Source organism: Perognathus longimembris, chromosome 7, assembly GCF_023159225.1.
Source record: "Perognathus longimembris pacificus isolate PPM17 chromosome 7, ASM2315922v1, whole genome shotgun sequence".
Lineage (NCBI taxonomy): Eukaryota > Metazoa > Chordata > Mammalia > Rodentia > Heteromyidae > Perognathus > Perognathus longimembris.
Genome location: NC_063167.1, coordinates 79,639,483 through 79,656,201, shown reverse-complemented (window position 1 = coordinate 79,656,201; position 16,719 = coordinate 79,639,483). Strand labels below are relative to the sequence as shown.

General features: G+C 35.4%; 1 protein-coding gene and 1 long non-coding RNA gene across 4 annotated transcripts in view; both read left to right on the top strand.

Annotated features, from left to right (window-relative positions):
* Dpyd (dihydropyrimidine dehydrogenase) overlaps positions 1-16,719 on the top strand; it is a 706,501-nt gene that overhangs the window by 84,830 nt on the left and 604,952 nt on the right. The gene's annotated exons all lie outside the window — the stretch shown is intronic.
* Positions 1,292-16,020, top strand: LOC125355581. Its single transcript, XR_007211688.1, has 3 exons — positions 1,292-1,839; positions 11,773-11,774; positions 16,010-16,020. It is a non-coding gene; the product is annotated as an uncharacterized LOC125355581 (long non-coding RNA).

Here is a 16,719-nt window from a genome sequence, read left to right as displayed (position 1 = left end):
AAATCTTAAAATTTACATTATTTAAACTATTTTCCCAGAAGTTAAAGTCATTGTGTGTACCACGCAGAGGTTTGTATCTTCCAGATCAGTAGTGGACATTTATGTTCACAAATGAAAGGAATGGTGATCAGTAACTGTTGGTTTTGGGTCAGTCAGGGGCTTTTCAATTAAACCACATTGCAGATAAAGAGGCTTAGGATAATGGATCTGTTTTTGTACATTTCTGAAATATGTAGTTGGTAAAATGTACTTTAAACATTTAAATTTTTTAAAATTAATTTTATTCTTTAAATTTTATTTTTATCTTTAAGTAGTTGTACAAGGAATTGGCAACTTCAACAAAATACTATATGCATAGAATGAATCTTGATCAATGTCATCCCTTTCATCATTTTGTTCCAACACCACTCCTTCACTCAATTTTCTTAATTTTGTAGAAACAGCATTGCATTTTATAACTGCATTCCTTCCCCTTTCCTCTCTTCAATCATCTACCTTGCCTCCCTACATATGAGTAATGTTTTCTGGTGTTTATTTTGTTGGACTGTGAGTTTGCCTTTCAAAGGAATCACAGCATTGAATTCTCTCCTGAATCTACCAATTTTAGTGAATACACTAGCATATCACCCAGAAGTCTATATTTGTACATTTATAAATTAATTCTAGCACCACATGTGAGAGAAAATTAATTAATTTACAAATTAATTCTAGCTTCCACACATGAAAGAAACCATATATTCTTTGTCTCTCTGGGCTTGACTGACTTCATTTAACATATTTTTTTCCAGGTCTTTCCATTGCTTTGCAAATGATACAATATTATTTCTAGTGGATGATAAAATTTCATTGTACATCTTTACCACATTTTCTTGATCCATTTGTCCATTGAGGGACATCTGGGCTGGTTCCATACCTTGGCTAAGGGGAATAGTGCTGCAATGAACTTGGTTGTGTTGGTGGCCTTACTGTATCCATGTTCATAATCTTTCAGATTAAATGATGAGAAATTCTGACTCATAGAGTAGTTCTGTGTTTTGTTTTTGAGGAACCTCCATGCTGCTTCCCAGAGTTATTGTATGTATTTATATTCCCACTAACAGTGTATTAGGGTTCCATTTTCCCATATTATGCCAACATCTGTTATTGTTTATATTCTTTACAATGGTCATTCGAACTGGGGTGAGATGGAATTTCGGTGTTGTTTAGGTTTGCATTTTCTTTCTGGCCAGCTATGTGGAGTATTTCTTTATATCTCTGTTGGCCATTTTTACTTTGTCTTCTGAGAAGTGTCAAGCTCTTTGCCCATTTATTAATTGGGTTGTTGATTCTATTTTTTTTTACCCTTGAGTAGTTGTACAAAGGGGATAGTTGGTAGATAAATTGCATATCTCAAACTGGGCTGTTACATAAACTTTGGTCAGATTATGTTGCACAATGAATTTATTACTCAGTGAGATGCTAGTTTGAGCCCCTAATATAGGCCATCTCTTGGTGATTTAGGTAAGTCATTTTCTGAGACAAGTTTATATGTTAAGTTTGAGACTATAATGTTTTCTTCCTTTCCATTATGATTCAATCCTAATTATCACTTTGGGGATATGGATTTTTAACTTCTATTAGCTAACTATTTTGGGGGTATATGAGGTTAGATTCTATAAGTCTATGTCCTTCATGATCTGTCTTAATCACTTTATATTTGTTATCTATTCTTGTATAATAAACCATCTGAATACATACATAAGTACCTAAAAGAATAAATTTACAATTTATCATAATTTTATCTTTTGGCCAGATTCAGTTTGCAGTTCTGAGTCTTGGTGGGGTCGGCTCCTTTGTGGAGTGGAACTTACAGGGTGTCATTCACCTAACTGATGCTTTGTGATGATTCTTGTTTGAGGTACCTTTTTTCTCTCCCTATGTAGTGTCCAGCATAGCAACTGGATCTTAAGAAAGCAAAAATGGAAGTTGCTCACTTTCTTTAAGATAGGGCTCTGAACTGATGAAGCATCACTTCTTTCATGGTTTTATTAGTCATGAGAACTCATAAGAGTAGTAGAGAGTCAAGGGGAAGGGGAACAGATGGATATCTTCAGGGAAGAGGCAGAATATACTCCTGGGGATGAGGGGGATTTGGAGCCCCTTTGTTCAGGAAACACTGCTACATATGAATAATGAAGTTGTTTTTATGTTTTATTGCAATTATCATTTCAACTGCCTATTGGAAGCTTATCCTTGAGATTTAAAAAGTGATGGCCAAACAAGGTAATGACAGAATAACCTCTGTGCAGAACTATTAACTTTATTGTCAACACACAAACACTTATGGAAGCACTTGCATGTACATATTCCTACCACTTTCAGAATATTACATTTTGACAACTATTGTATTAACTAGCTTTAAAAAGAGATCTATTATTATCATACTTCATGTAGCTGAGCTGATTTTCTGTTTGTTCAGAATTTCTCCTAAGACCTAACTTTTCTTTTTCCTTGCACAAAATGGAGGACATCATAAAAATTGCAAAAGGATCATTATTTTGAATTTGTATCTTAGACTTGTAGTCCTTTGCCAAGAAATGTTCTCTAAAGTGTTTGCTACTTCTCTGCCTAAGGGTAAGTTGAACCTTGTAAATAGACTCCTTTCTTCTTCACATATTACAGACTAGCAGGGGACCCTGGGCCATGATGACTGCCACTATTCTAAATGCAGAATGCTGATGCAGGTTGACAATTTAAGCCTGCAGTTATGATATCTTGAAACTCCCTTCTTTCCAAAGTGTTGTCATTATGATCTATTTCACTATTTAGGATAAAAGTCTCACTGAATTTTACTTTAGCTATAGATACAATTATGGCTTATTATGTGATGCTTTCAAATATTTTCACTGTTTACATGAAGTACCCTGCTGGGAGATTTGCAAAAATAAAAGAAGATGCTTACTTTTCATCCCAAATTTAGGTTATTTATTTATTTAGTGTTATGTTTACGCATATAACTTGAAATCTGTAGTAGTCTTTCCTGTAATTGAAAAAAAGTGTTCAATTTTCTTGTTACAATTGTATGGAGAATAAAAGGCCTCATGAATATTTGAAAGGCTGCTCCTAGTTCACAGTGACCCGTGCATTTTTTTCTTCCCAATCTAGGGAATAAAGCATAAAACATGGAGCTATGATTAGCTAGTGTAGAAGACAGGAACTTCCAAGCAAAACAAGATGCTTTTAACACAATTTTCCTTTTCAGATGTTCTACTAGCATGGACTTTTTATTTTCATGCAGCTTCATGGCAGGTGTATGTTATACTGTAACAAGCTTTCTTTTTGCATATTTGTGCTATTTTTAGGTTAAATAAAAGACTCTTGCTGCCAAGATGGTCTAAGTAAGCTCATTGGCCTTGGAATGTGTAAATTAATATCACACTCTTCAGTCACAAAAGCATGCCACTTTTTAGGTGCCAACATCAGGTATCTATTCTGCTTCTTTACGAGATGAGCTAAAAAAGTTATGAATACTAATGTCTCTCCAGGTAGAACAACAATGTGAAGTATGAGCATGCTTCTTGGAGAAAGAGAATGCTATTTGACGAATGCTCCCATGGTATAAAGTAGTCTTTAAGAGATAGTTTACATGAGAACATTACAGTAATTCAGAGTGGACAGAGCATATTCTGTGTGTGTGTGTGTGTGTGTGTGTGTGTGTGTGTGTGTGTGTGTGTGTGTACCAAACCCACAATGGCTAATGTCTTTTATGTAGCAATGAAGGCTGATTACAAGTCACCAGTGTCCACATTTTCATATATCACTCAACATCTTTTATCTACACTTTAAGAGATACATGCAATCCATTAGGCTCCAGGGTGGTTGGGATTACAGGTGGGAGCCACAGTGCCTGGAATCCATTAGGAATATGACTAATTTTCAATAGGCACCAACATCAAGTTTGGTAGAAGTAGTAAGATGAGGCTTTCTAACAAGCATGTAGAGAAAAAGAGAGTTATAGGATGTAACATCAATTCTTTCTCTACCATGCTCTGAACTTGCTCCTTTAGGGAGAAAAGCCAAAATAATTTGGAGAGTTTTCAACATGACTAAGGCATATTACTATTGAAAACCAAGTTTTACGCACACTATTAAAGCCAAGAGTCACTTGCCTATAATGAAATGTTATTTTCACACTGGCTGACATAAAAATCTATTAGTAAGCATGGAGTGTTTCCTGTGGTTAAAATTCACTCTGTTTTTAGGTTCTTTTTTGTTGTTGTTTAAGGAACTGCTACAAAAACATATGGCATGAAAGAACATTGATAGACGGGTGTCATTGCCTAATTGAAAGCTTTGAATCACAAATGTCTTTGTACATTGTTATTTTCTTCTTCTATAAAATATTATTCTAAATATATTTTCAAATTGAATAATACACATGGAATAAAAACAATGGCACAAACTGTTTCATGTAATACTTAGAGGAAACATATCCATTATGCATCGTATTTATTGTGCATACTCCAAAATAAGAAAATTCAACTTTTCTCTTATTCGGTAAAGCCCTCTTGAAATATGTTAACTATTACCATAATGGCCTATGAACTATAAATATTTATTAAATAAAATGCTTCGTGTACTCCTTTGTGTCTAAAGCTTATAGGAAAGGCTATTCTATTTTTTCCCTTGTGCTTTCCTGTTTTGCTTTCTCTCTACAAATTGAGTCTCAGCTGGCTCTATTCTCATTTAATGTTTTTACTAAGCAACAAAATATGATCCTAATTCTCACTGAACTACAACATTTTCATAAATATATTTGTGTTTATTAAAACCAGAAGACCATGCAATTATAAAATATTTTCTCCACTAACTATATGACATTGTTATTTTTAGGAGGCATGGTTTTACATCATATGTGATACCAAAGTAACAAACATGGGGGATGTTTTTAGGGCTTTCATTTGTTGTGAAAATATCCCTTGGAATATATTGTCATATATGACCCTGCATTCTCAATTTTGATATATCAATGCAAAGCATGGGGGCCTTGAGAAGTTGAATGAATGGTTATCAAAAGAAGGGTCTCCTAACAAAGTCACTTTGGCACCATACCCATCAGTTTGTCCTGGCAATAGACATTTTTCACTCTGAGAGGCAAAAGAGAGATAGCAGCCATGTATGCCAAAAGGCACCTCCTTAGTGCCTTATGGGTCCTAGTACATATAAGATATATAGGACATATGGGTATATGATAGGACATTTTGAGCATATAGGGCATATGATAGCTTTAATCATGAGGCTTCTTACTGTGGTTTCATTGAATATACTGTAAATCTGCACTCTGGACCACAGCAGTTCTATGGTGCCCCACAAGGAAAGCCCAAGGAAGTAGGCTGGAAGAGATGTGCACAGCAAAGTCATCTGTAGGGGAGTGAGGACTATAGAAGTGATGGAGTTGCAGGTACTATTCTGAGTTGAGTAACTGACAGAAGCCAAGCGAATGAGTCTGTGCATCTTCCACAGGCCATTGTTTGCAGTGTGTATTTGATTTTGAGATGAGCAGGAGGCAATGGTAACCAACTGGGTTTGCTTCATTAAATATTATCCTTCTGCCCCATAAAGGTTCTCTTAATTTAAATACAAAGTTATGCCTTTTACTATTTAGCTTTTCTATCTAAAAGCTTTATCTGGAAGTCAGGGGTAGGGGTTAGGCCCGGGAATCATGAATCTGTCAGTTAGGTACACTGTATGATCTTACTCAAGTCTCAGCGTTCGCTTGCTGTTTTTTCATATGTGTGGGGTCATAGCCTGTAAATTGATATGCATCTGCAGATGTTCTTTAGTTTTCATTAACCATATTAAATAATGTGTTATTGTTCTACAAAGTGATAATGACTTGTAAAAAGTTTATGTAAGTCCTGGGTGATATTTAGAAGAGGAATTGAGGTGGAGGTGTGGTTCAGGTCGTAGAACACATGCCAATGAGTGAATGCAAGCATCAGATATGAAGTTCTAGTCCCTGTCTTGGAGAGAGGGAGGGGGAAAGAGAGAAAGGGGAGGGAGAGAGACAGTAACAGAGAGATGAACAATGTTCATAACTATGAATCTCCTTAGAAATTGTAACCGATTTTTGAGAAATAGCAATCAATAGCCTCAGGGACTTAGCGATTGTTTTAAAGTCACGTCATTAGGTTATCAGTCAGATTTTGATACACATTATTTCTTGTTCTGACTTTTTCCTGCTGTAGACAAGGCTAGTTGTTAAAGAAATGTTTAGTGATACTCAAAGAATGGCTCCATGATATGTTACTAAAGATGCATGTCGTGAGCTATACAACAGAAACTCAATTAATGTTTTTATGAGGCATACAAGACTCGATGAGCAAATCCACACATTCCCAGTGGCTCCCCTCAAAATAGAAGAGTTGGGGCTCTAAATGTGAAATAATTATGTCTGTCCAATTTTGTGAAAAGCCTCTTCGTTGTTGTAAAACCACGCAGTTTTTTTTGTCCCAACCTACCAAACGCTTATTATTGAACTAATAATTTTATACAACCTTTGTGTTCACTTACAAAGGTAGGTGCCCATGACAGATGTAAAGTTATTATGGTAATTACACACAATAGATGGAGAGAAGTCGAGAAGGAGGTGCAGGTGGAGGGTGAGCCAGAGCCGCACAGCTCGGATGTTTGTGGCATGAATAATACAGCTTGTTTTGTGGTTTTCTCTGTTTGTGTGCTCTGAGCAGATTGTGCTGTTAACTGTTGTGAGAGATGGTTAGTCATGCTGCAGTCATAGTCATCCTGAGCATTGGGAAGCTTCTAGAACAATGCCTGGTATTTCTTCATTCTGGCAGTTATGCTAAAAAGACAATCATATTTTCCTTCTCTTTACCTATATTTTGTCCTTTAAATGTGTGTGTGTGTGTGTGTGTGTGTGTGTGTGTGTGTGTGTATTCACCCAGCATCATTAGCGTTCTTTGAATTTTCCTTTTTGGAAATTGCGCCAGCCAATTTTTAATGCTAAACATCCAGGGATTCTTTCAATAGGAGATTTATAGTAATTCCTCATTTGCAATTTGACAAGTTGCATATTTCCATCTGGCTTCCTTTCAGTTAAAAGAAGGGGCAGAATGTGGTTTTGTAGAGTTTACTTGCTTGGTGGAACTTCGAATGTACCTCCTTCTGAGCGGACAGCTGTTGCCGTATGTTAAAGAAGTATCTGCGATTTCTTCCCCGTGGCGGCACCAGGTGCTGCAGAGCCTGGAGGACTTAGACTACGCACCAACTTTTCCAGATGCCACCATTGTTATCCCCATGTAAGAACTCTCTTGATTAAACTTTTGGCTAACCGCAAATTAGTAATTAAACTTGAGCCATGCGTTCTGATGCAACAATTATTATTTTATTTCTGTTCCATGGAGCAGGATACTTAAACCAATTTTATTGACTTGTCAACTATTCTGCCCTCAAAACCATGGGTTCAGAGGTCTCCGTCACGTTTGTTTTGTGTGTGTGTGTGTTTTACCTGATTCATGACTTACCATCAGTTAAATAGTCCTACTAATTAATTCATTAATTATACTGATTCATTAACAATTCTCCTTAATTCAGAAAGGATGCGTGGGCAGTTATAAAAGGTAACATACAATCTGTTAATATTGCCTTCTCTTAGTCATAAGATATATAAGAATTGGCTTTTCACTAAATTTAATTATAAATATTTGACTTCAGAAACTTTCCCAGAATCAATTCAAATCCAACCATGTAACTAGCTATCCTGTGTGTGGTAACAAATTCTCATAAATTTGTGATACCGCTAAAGGTATTTTTGCCTTAATCTATAATTGGCAAATCTATAGTACTGACTATCGATGAGATAATTTATTAGGACCCTATATTTAGTACCACTGAGGTCCTAGATATTATATTCGCAAAATCTATATTTTCCAGGTCTAGTGATTCAATTTCCAATATCCATATTTTTCCACAGGACCAAGTATGTAAATGTATAGGTAGATAAATATGCAGGCAGTTAGGCAGAAAGACAGACAAATAGACACATGTATGCGCACGCGCACATGCACACACATGCACACACACACACACACACACACACACACACAATTAACATGATTAAGCCAGAATGAATTGAGGCATAAAAATATAATGTCACCAGAAATGATAATAAGGCACCAAAAAAAAAAACCTCACAAGCAATAATTTCTTATATATTTGATAAAGATGAACCACAAATTAGCCTTCAGCAGCTGATGCCAAAGGGGAATAGAATTCTTTATGGACATGAGCCAATGGGTCCATGGAGAAAGGTAAATGAGCCCTGGGTAAAAATGCTACTCTTCCTATTTAATATAAAAGAAATCCGTACTCTGGACATATAAAAGATGAATTTTCTGTAAGTATTTTATTTTGTAGTGCCTTATTTTCAATTTCCTTAAATAAGGTAATTTTTTTCTTACTTTGTTTCTTTTTCTTCTTTCTAAGCCTACACATTACAGTTTTCAAATCCTGTGTTTCTCTGTGTGTGTGTGTGTGTGTGTGTGTGTGTGTGTGTGTGTGTGTCTTAGAGAAAGTCAAAGAGAGAGAGGGTACAGAGAGTTAGGGTTGAAAACACTACAAGGAGAAAATAGGTTGGATACATCTTCTGAAACTGTGAGTAGGAAGTAGATTAAAATTTCTAGGCCCTTATTTAGCAAGTAATCAATTATAGCCTGGCTTCTTGGATTTAAACTGCTTCCATCATGTCCTCATAATCACTGTGTTATTCAAAAATCTAAAACTAGTCTCTCATATACCATGTTTTTCCCCCTGCAGCCTATTTTTCATGAGAACTACTAATTATTATTTTAAGTTTTGAATAATTTACAGATGATCGTTATACATCATGGTCATTTTCCCAGGAAAAATGTATTCTTTTGAAATGGAGCATTCTGAAAATTAAGATATAAAAGAAATTGTCATAAGGTGGCAGTATATTTCAATGATAACCAGCAGCATAGGGAAAGAGCTGTTGTACCTGGTGTACTTTTTAGTTTATGGTGAGCTCTGCAGAGAAACCCACTGAATTTTCCTTGAGTTAAATTGAGCAGCTATTTCTTCCAGTTCATGTGGAAATTTGTTCAAGATAGTGCTGCTCTGTTTATGGAGGCTAAGTTCAGATATCATTAGGAAATAGAGTACATTTCCACTTTCCTATATTCTGTTTACCTTTGGGCACAATGATATGGCAGTGAGAATAAATTCCTTTTCCTATAACTCCTGCAATGATAGGCCAGTTTGTATGTTTTAAAGAGTTTGTTTGTTTGTATAGTTACTGGGGCTTGAACTCAGGGATGGGTGCTGTCCCGCAACTTTTTACTCAAGGCTAGAGCTATACCACTTGAGCTATAGCTCTACTTCTGCTTTTTGTTCGTTAATTGGAAATAAGAGTCTTATTAACTGCTCGGGGTGTGTTTGAACCTCAGTCCTCATATGTTAGCTATCGAAATAGCTACGATTATAAGGGTGAACCACTGGAGCCTCCTCCTTGCTTGGCAGGTATAATTCTTTTAAATGTGATAGTTCCATATTTCATTTTGTTTATATCAGATATAAGACTGTTCAGACATGGTTTAATAATCCAAAATAGTCTGTGGAGAAGTGATAGAAAATATTTAAGCTTTTAATAAAATAAACTAAGTTTAATTTCCTGTCTTCCCATCCATTAGCTGTGACCCTGAGCCAGTTTTTCTTCCTGTCAGGTATCTTTTCTTATTAGTAATTTAAGAATAATATAATGCTTACCAAGCAAGGCCAATGAAGGGTGTAATGAGATGATATTGTATGTGTGTGTGTGTGTTTTAATTATGAGATGTTTCCTTGATTATTACTACAACCAAGGAATAGATTTCCTTTTATTTCTGTGTATTTTCTGGTATCACCTTACTTTGAGAGGAAAATGCAAATGTTTTGTCACATGTGGCACACAATTATTATTAATTGCTTCTTAACCACACAAAGTAGAATACCACCATCAAATGATACATAAGTTTTATACATCTGCTACAGTATGTCAACATTTGCCATGCAATATACTATTTCCTTTTACCTTGTATATGCAGTGGGGCTGGAGTAATAGAACATAGGAGGCATAACCTGTATCCCTAAACTGCTTTCATTTATTTAGAAAAAAAAAGAAAAGAAAACTAGAAAAGATGGGTAGACTCTCTATTCTAGCCTCAGTTCTACCATTACACAGCTTTGCTATCTTGAAAACTCTCTGTAGTTCTAATCTCTCACATGTAATTCGGTTTGATGTGCCATAAAAGTACTTTGCACAAGAAGTAGTTTAGCATTGAATTGCCACTTAGTGGGTGTCCACGCCATAGATACTCAGTGAGGGAAGAAATGAGTGGGTCTGGTTGTTTGGAATGTCTGTCAGACAGTTGCAAGGAAAGCTGCTCCTAATCTAAAGTAGGACAGTTTTCATCACTAAGCCATTTTTTTCCTGCATGATAAGTGAAAAGATGTACATGTATAACATTTAACAACTTGTATATGTTCACTTAAATTTTTTTAATGCTTTAAATAATGAATGTGAAAAATGAACCAGTTAACATTTGGCATGCCAGCTGGTAAGTGGAAAGTGATGAATTCTAAGTGAAGGAATAAAACATCTATGAAACAATTGTTGATTGCCATTACTGGTGCTTTAAAAATCATCATAAATAGTGTTCACCTCTTATATAATTTAGATGATTTCATTCATAGTTTAGGGCCTCTGGGAATTCATCAAAAGCAGTTCCCCTGAGCAAAGTTTAACCAGTTTTTATATTTCAGATGAGCTGTGGATTTTTGTCATAAAGCAAATACTGCCTGACACCATCTCTCTCTCTCTCTCTCTCTCTCTCTCTCTCTGTGTGTGTGTGTGTGTGTGTGTGTGTGTGTGTGTGTCTATCTATGATCTTGAAAAGCTGGAGAGAACCCCCAGAAAAAGCAAGTAATTCATAGCCCTTCCTCAGCACATAGCCGCAAGAATAAAGCATTGTGGGTTTCGCAAACACAGGAACCTTAGTAGATATGCCTACAACTATTTCCATTTGTTTCTTGACATCCTGGTATATACTGAAAAACATAAACTTCATGATGTGTACATAGACCTAAGCACACTTTGGCAGAACTTTGAACCTCAGAACAGCTTATGAAAGTGCGAGTTCTGTGACAGGGAGAAAATAATAGGCTGCTGTTAGACAAGGGTTAAGAGGTAAAACAAACTGCTAAAAAACTAAAACAATCACTTCCAAATTGGAAGGAATTATATGTATAATTGTGAGGAAACAATAAAAGTGATCAGAGGGTGAAGACTGATCAACACTTAGAAATGAGTTAATCTTTATAATGCTATATGATGTCATAATAAGCATCTCTTATAATTATTTTAATTATTATTACAAATTTATTTTATTGTTATTTAGAAAGCCTGTATAAATGTTACTGCCACCTATTGACAAAGCAACTGAAGGCATTTGTAGTCCCAAATATAAGATGTATCATTCACTTTACAAAGAGAGGAATATATTTATCTTCCTTTAATCAGATGTAAGAGAGTATGATATCATAACATGTCTTAAAGCTTTCTTGGTTTATATAGTATACTCTTAAGTGGTATATTGCTTTAAAGAAATAAATATACTCTTTTAATTTTCTTTATTCCTTTAAGATGAAATTTTGTGTAAATGTTGTGTACCTCTATATGATGTATTCTCATAGCTGAACTTATAGATAAAATATCAGGAGTGTGTCCATATACATCAACCATATACACATATATTTACTTACATATGCACTTACACATATATACTTTAAATGTAGTAAATATATTTTCTAATATATCATTATATATACAGAAAAGTCATATAGAAAGAAAGAGAGAAAAAAAGAAAGAAAGAAAGAAAGAAAGTAAGAGAGAAAGAAAGAAAGAAAGAAAGAAAAATAGATTTTGTTTTTCATTGAGCGAGAAGTCTTCCTCTGTAGACTTATTTGGGAAAAGTCATATAGAAAGAAAGAGAGAAAAAAAGAAAGAAAGAAAGAAAGAAAGAAAGAAGGAAAGAAAGAAAGAAAGAAAGAAGGAAGGAAAGAAAGAAAGAAAGAAAGAAAGAAAGAAAGAAAGAAAGAATAGATTTTGTTTTTCATTGAGCGAGAAGTCTTCCTCTGTAGACTTATTTGGCCACAAAAATTGTGATTCTACTGTTTCTGCCTGCTGAGTGCTAGGATTATAGGCATGTGCCATCATTCCTAGCTTAGGCATGATTTTTTTTTCTGGTCCTGGGACTTGGACTTGGGGCCTGGGTACTGTCCCTACACCTGTTGTACTCGAAGCTAGTGCTCTACTCCTTGTGCCACGGTGCCATTTCCAGCTTTTTCTAAGTAATTTACTGGAGATGAGAGTCTCACAGACCTTCCTACCTGGGCTTGCTTCAAACAGTGATCTGCTGAACTCAGCCTCCTCTGAAGTTTATGTAACCATGCAGATTATATAACAACTAACACTACATTAAAATGCCTATTTTCTATTTCCTATTTAAGCTGCAATATTAGACTCTTTCTCTTTTAGTGTTTACCCATTTAATGCGGGAAAAATTATATTTTTACTCAATTTTAATTTCCTTGGTAACTAATGGATGGATAAAGCATGTTTTGATACCAGACAACTGTATTTTTTATTTGCCAACATAGAACATTCATTTTATGTTTCATATACAGGTACTATCATCTGCACTATCTTTTTTATTTACAAAAATACAAATACATGCTATATGGTGTGCACAATTTAAGATACGGAACAGATAAATGCAAGGAATAGAATACTTGTGTTAAACTTTTGCAGCAAATACATTGTTCTGGTGGGAGGCAGGGGAGTAGCTCAAATTTGGAGTGTTTACAACATAGCAAATATGAGGCCCTGAGTCCAATCCCCCATAAGATCTCTCTCTCTCTCACTCTCTCTCTCTCTCTCTCTCTCTCTCTCTCTCTCTCTCTCTCTCTCTCTCTCTCTCTCTCTCTGTTAGCAGAGTCCTTGCCCAAAGGAGAGCCTGATTTTCAGTGGCAGACCAATCAGGCACTTGCCCCCCCCCCACCCCATATACAATAAAAAAATGTAATAGCAAATAGGAAATGATTTCTTTTTCCAGTATGAACATACCAGAATTCAGGAAGAATAGCATATTCAGCCTTGTCTTAGAACTGAGGAGTGCCTACAAGAGCTTCAAGTTTAAATGGGGAAGGAACAGAAGTAGAAGGCAAGAAGCATGTACAGCTGAACAGTCTTGGCTCAGTTTGTTCTATCATGATCTCAGTAGTAGTTTCTATTACTCGTAAGGTGTTTATGGATCAGATTGCTGTTACTGGAATCTCTGGTGTCGACACACTGAGTGGTGACTTACAGGTGATTTGCTGATGGCCTGAAATAGGATGTTGTATATAGTGGTGGTAAACAATCTGTTCACCATGACATCCTTGTAAATCAGAAAATATCTTACTTCTATCTGAGCTAATTGTTACTAATTGATAGTATATGCATAAACATGTGTGTGTATTTTAATTAAATATTTTTAAATCAGCATCAAATTTAACTTTGGGATAATTCTTCCCCCACAAAATATTTTGAGGTCTAGTTTTAAGATCCTCCACACTTGGAACACTTTGAAACAAAATAATTTCCTCCTCGAAAAAAAATGGAATGGCTTCACCTCCACAAATGCTCTCATAATTATCTAAAATGAACTTAATGACAAATGTTTTCCAGGATGATAGGCTGAATGTTCTTTTGTAGCTCAAATATGTGACCGATTATTCCATACTTGAAAAATGTTTTTTAAAAAGTGTCTTTTTGAAGTAAAGAAATCTATTACAACTTTGTTGAAAATTGCTTTTCTATTGCCGTACAAAAATTTGTATAATTGCATACAGCTCTTGTATTCTTTAGGAATAAAAAATGGTTGTACCTAGAATATTTCATTCCTTCCATAAAAAATAATCCTTTCCTCTTCCTGCAGAATATTACTGCTGAATGGGAATCAAAGTATAGCCTGCAATTTCTGAATGGTTTATAAGAATCTGGGACATTCTGTCAAAAGATAGATGAAGAAGCTTCTAATAAGTTATATCAAAGTAAATGCTCTTCTTTTGTAATATCATATGAAAAATGGAATAGAATTTTTGCTTTTAAAATGTAATACTCTGCACTACTTCTTTAACTTTGGAAGGGAGTTATGTGATGATAGCATTGTTAATATTAGAAATGTTATTTTATTTCTTGCTTTTTTATTATTTCAATATGACAAGCATTTATTGTATCTTCAAATTGATTTTGTGGAATATATTTAGCTATATTTAAAAGAGCCTTCCTTTCACCTTCCTTCATGTGGTAAACTTATGTAAGCTAGTGCTTATTAGGAAAAGATACATTTTGGAATAAATATTTTTTGATTCTGAAATTGTAGAATATATGCATATAAAATCGTTTTTAAGCTTAACCACAAAAATGTTGAGTATTTATCTATCTTGTATTGGGAGTTAAGACTTTGTAATTGAATTATTTCAATTTTCATGAGAAAATAATGGTACAATTATCTAAATTACAAAGAAAATGTTGACTAGGTTTGGAATATGAAGAAATACTTAACATTTTTTAAAATTATCATCTCAGATCTTAGTGTAACTTCTTTTTTTTGAATAATTACTTATTTATTGTCAAAGTGATGTACAGAGGGGTTACAGTTTCATACATAAGGCAGTGGGTACATTTCTTGTACTGTTTGTTACCTCCTCCCTCATTCCCCTTTCCCCCCTCCCCTTTTCCCTTCCCCCCACCATGAGTTGTTCAGTTGGCTTACACCAAATGGTTTTGTAAGTATTGCTTTTGGAGTTGTTTGTCTTTATATCCTTTGTCTCTCGTTTTTGATATTCCCGTTCCCTTCCCTAGTTCTAATACCAGTATATACAGTAACCAGGGTGCTCAGATGAGATAGTGATAGCACAGGGGCAACCACAGGCAGGGGACACAAGAGGATCATCATCAACAACAACAACAAAAAACTACGGATTCACATGGCATGTTGAAAATAATTACAACAGTGATATAACACTCGTTTCCATAACATGGAGTTAATTTCACTTAATATCATCTTATGTGTTCATAAGGGCATAGCTATTGGGCACTTGTGGTCCTCTGCTGTGACTAACCTAAACCTGTACTAATTATTCCCTATGAGGAGACCATAGAGTCCATGGTTCTTTGGCTCTGGCTCACTTCACTTAGTATAATTTTTTCCAAGTCCTTCCATTTCCTTATGAATGGGGCAATGTCATTCTTTCTGATAGAGGCATAAAATTCCCTTGTGTATATGTACCACATTTTCCTGATCCATTCATCTAGTAAGGGGCATCTGGTTTGGTTCCATATTGTAGAAATGACAAATTGAGCTGCGATCAACATTTTTGTACTGGTGGCTTTAGTGTGTTCTTTTTTGTGGTCTTTTGTGTAGATGCCCAAAAGTGGGGCTGCTGGGTCATACGGGAGCTCTATGTTTAGCTTTCTGAGGAATCTCCATACCCCTTTCAATAGTGACTCAACAAGTTTACATTCCCACCAACAATGAAGTAGGGTTCCCTTTTGCCCACATCCGCTTAACCAAAGAAGTAAAAGACCTCTAAGATGAGAACTTTAAAAACATGAAAAACAAAATTAAGGCAGAAATAAGGAAATGGAAAAACCTCCCATGCTCCTGGATTGGGAGGATTAATATTGTCAAAATGGCAATATTGCCAAAGGCTATCTACAAATTCAATGCAATACCCATTAATATCCCAACACCATTGTTTAATGAAATAGAGGAAACAATCCAGAAATTCACATGGAACAATAAAAGACCCTGAATAGCAAAAACAATCCTAAGTAGAAAGAACAGTGCTGGAGGAATTACAATACCAAACTTCAAACTGTATTACAAAGCTACAGTAATAAAAACAGCTTGGTATTGGCACAGGAACAGTCCTGAGGATCAATGTAACAGAACTGAAGACCCAGCAATGAACCCATGGAACTAAGCCTACTTAATGTTTGATAAAGGAGCTAAAATAATAGGATGGAAGAAAGATAGCCTCTTTAACAAATGGTGCTGGCAAAACTGGTTCAACACCTGCAACAAATTAAAACTAGATCCTTCTATATCACCCTGCACCAAAATCAATTCCAAATGGATCAATGACCTTGAAATAAAAACTGATACCCTGAAAACACTAAAAGAAGTAAGAGAAACACTTGGGATCCTTGGCACAGTATGAAACTTCCTTAATAAAGGCCCAGAAACACAACAAATCAAAGAAAGGTTGGACAAATGGGACTGCATCAAACTGCAGAGCTTCTTGAGGGCAAAGGACATAGCTTGCACGATAAACAGAAAGCCCACAGATTGGGAGAAGATCTTTACTGGCCACACAATGGACAAAGGACTCATATCTAAAATATATGCAGAACTAAAAAAATTAAATTCCTCCAAAACAAAACCTCAAAGAACCAACACACTCCTCAACAAGTGGGCTAAAGACCTAAAAAGAGACTTCTCTGAAGAGGAAATGAGAATGGCCAAGAGTCACGTGCAGGAGTGTTCGACATCACTGGACATAAAAGATATGCAAATCAAAACAACATTGAAATTTCACCTCACCCCAGTAAGAATA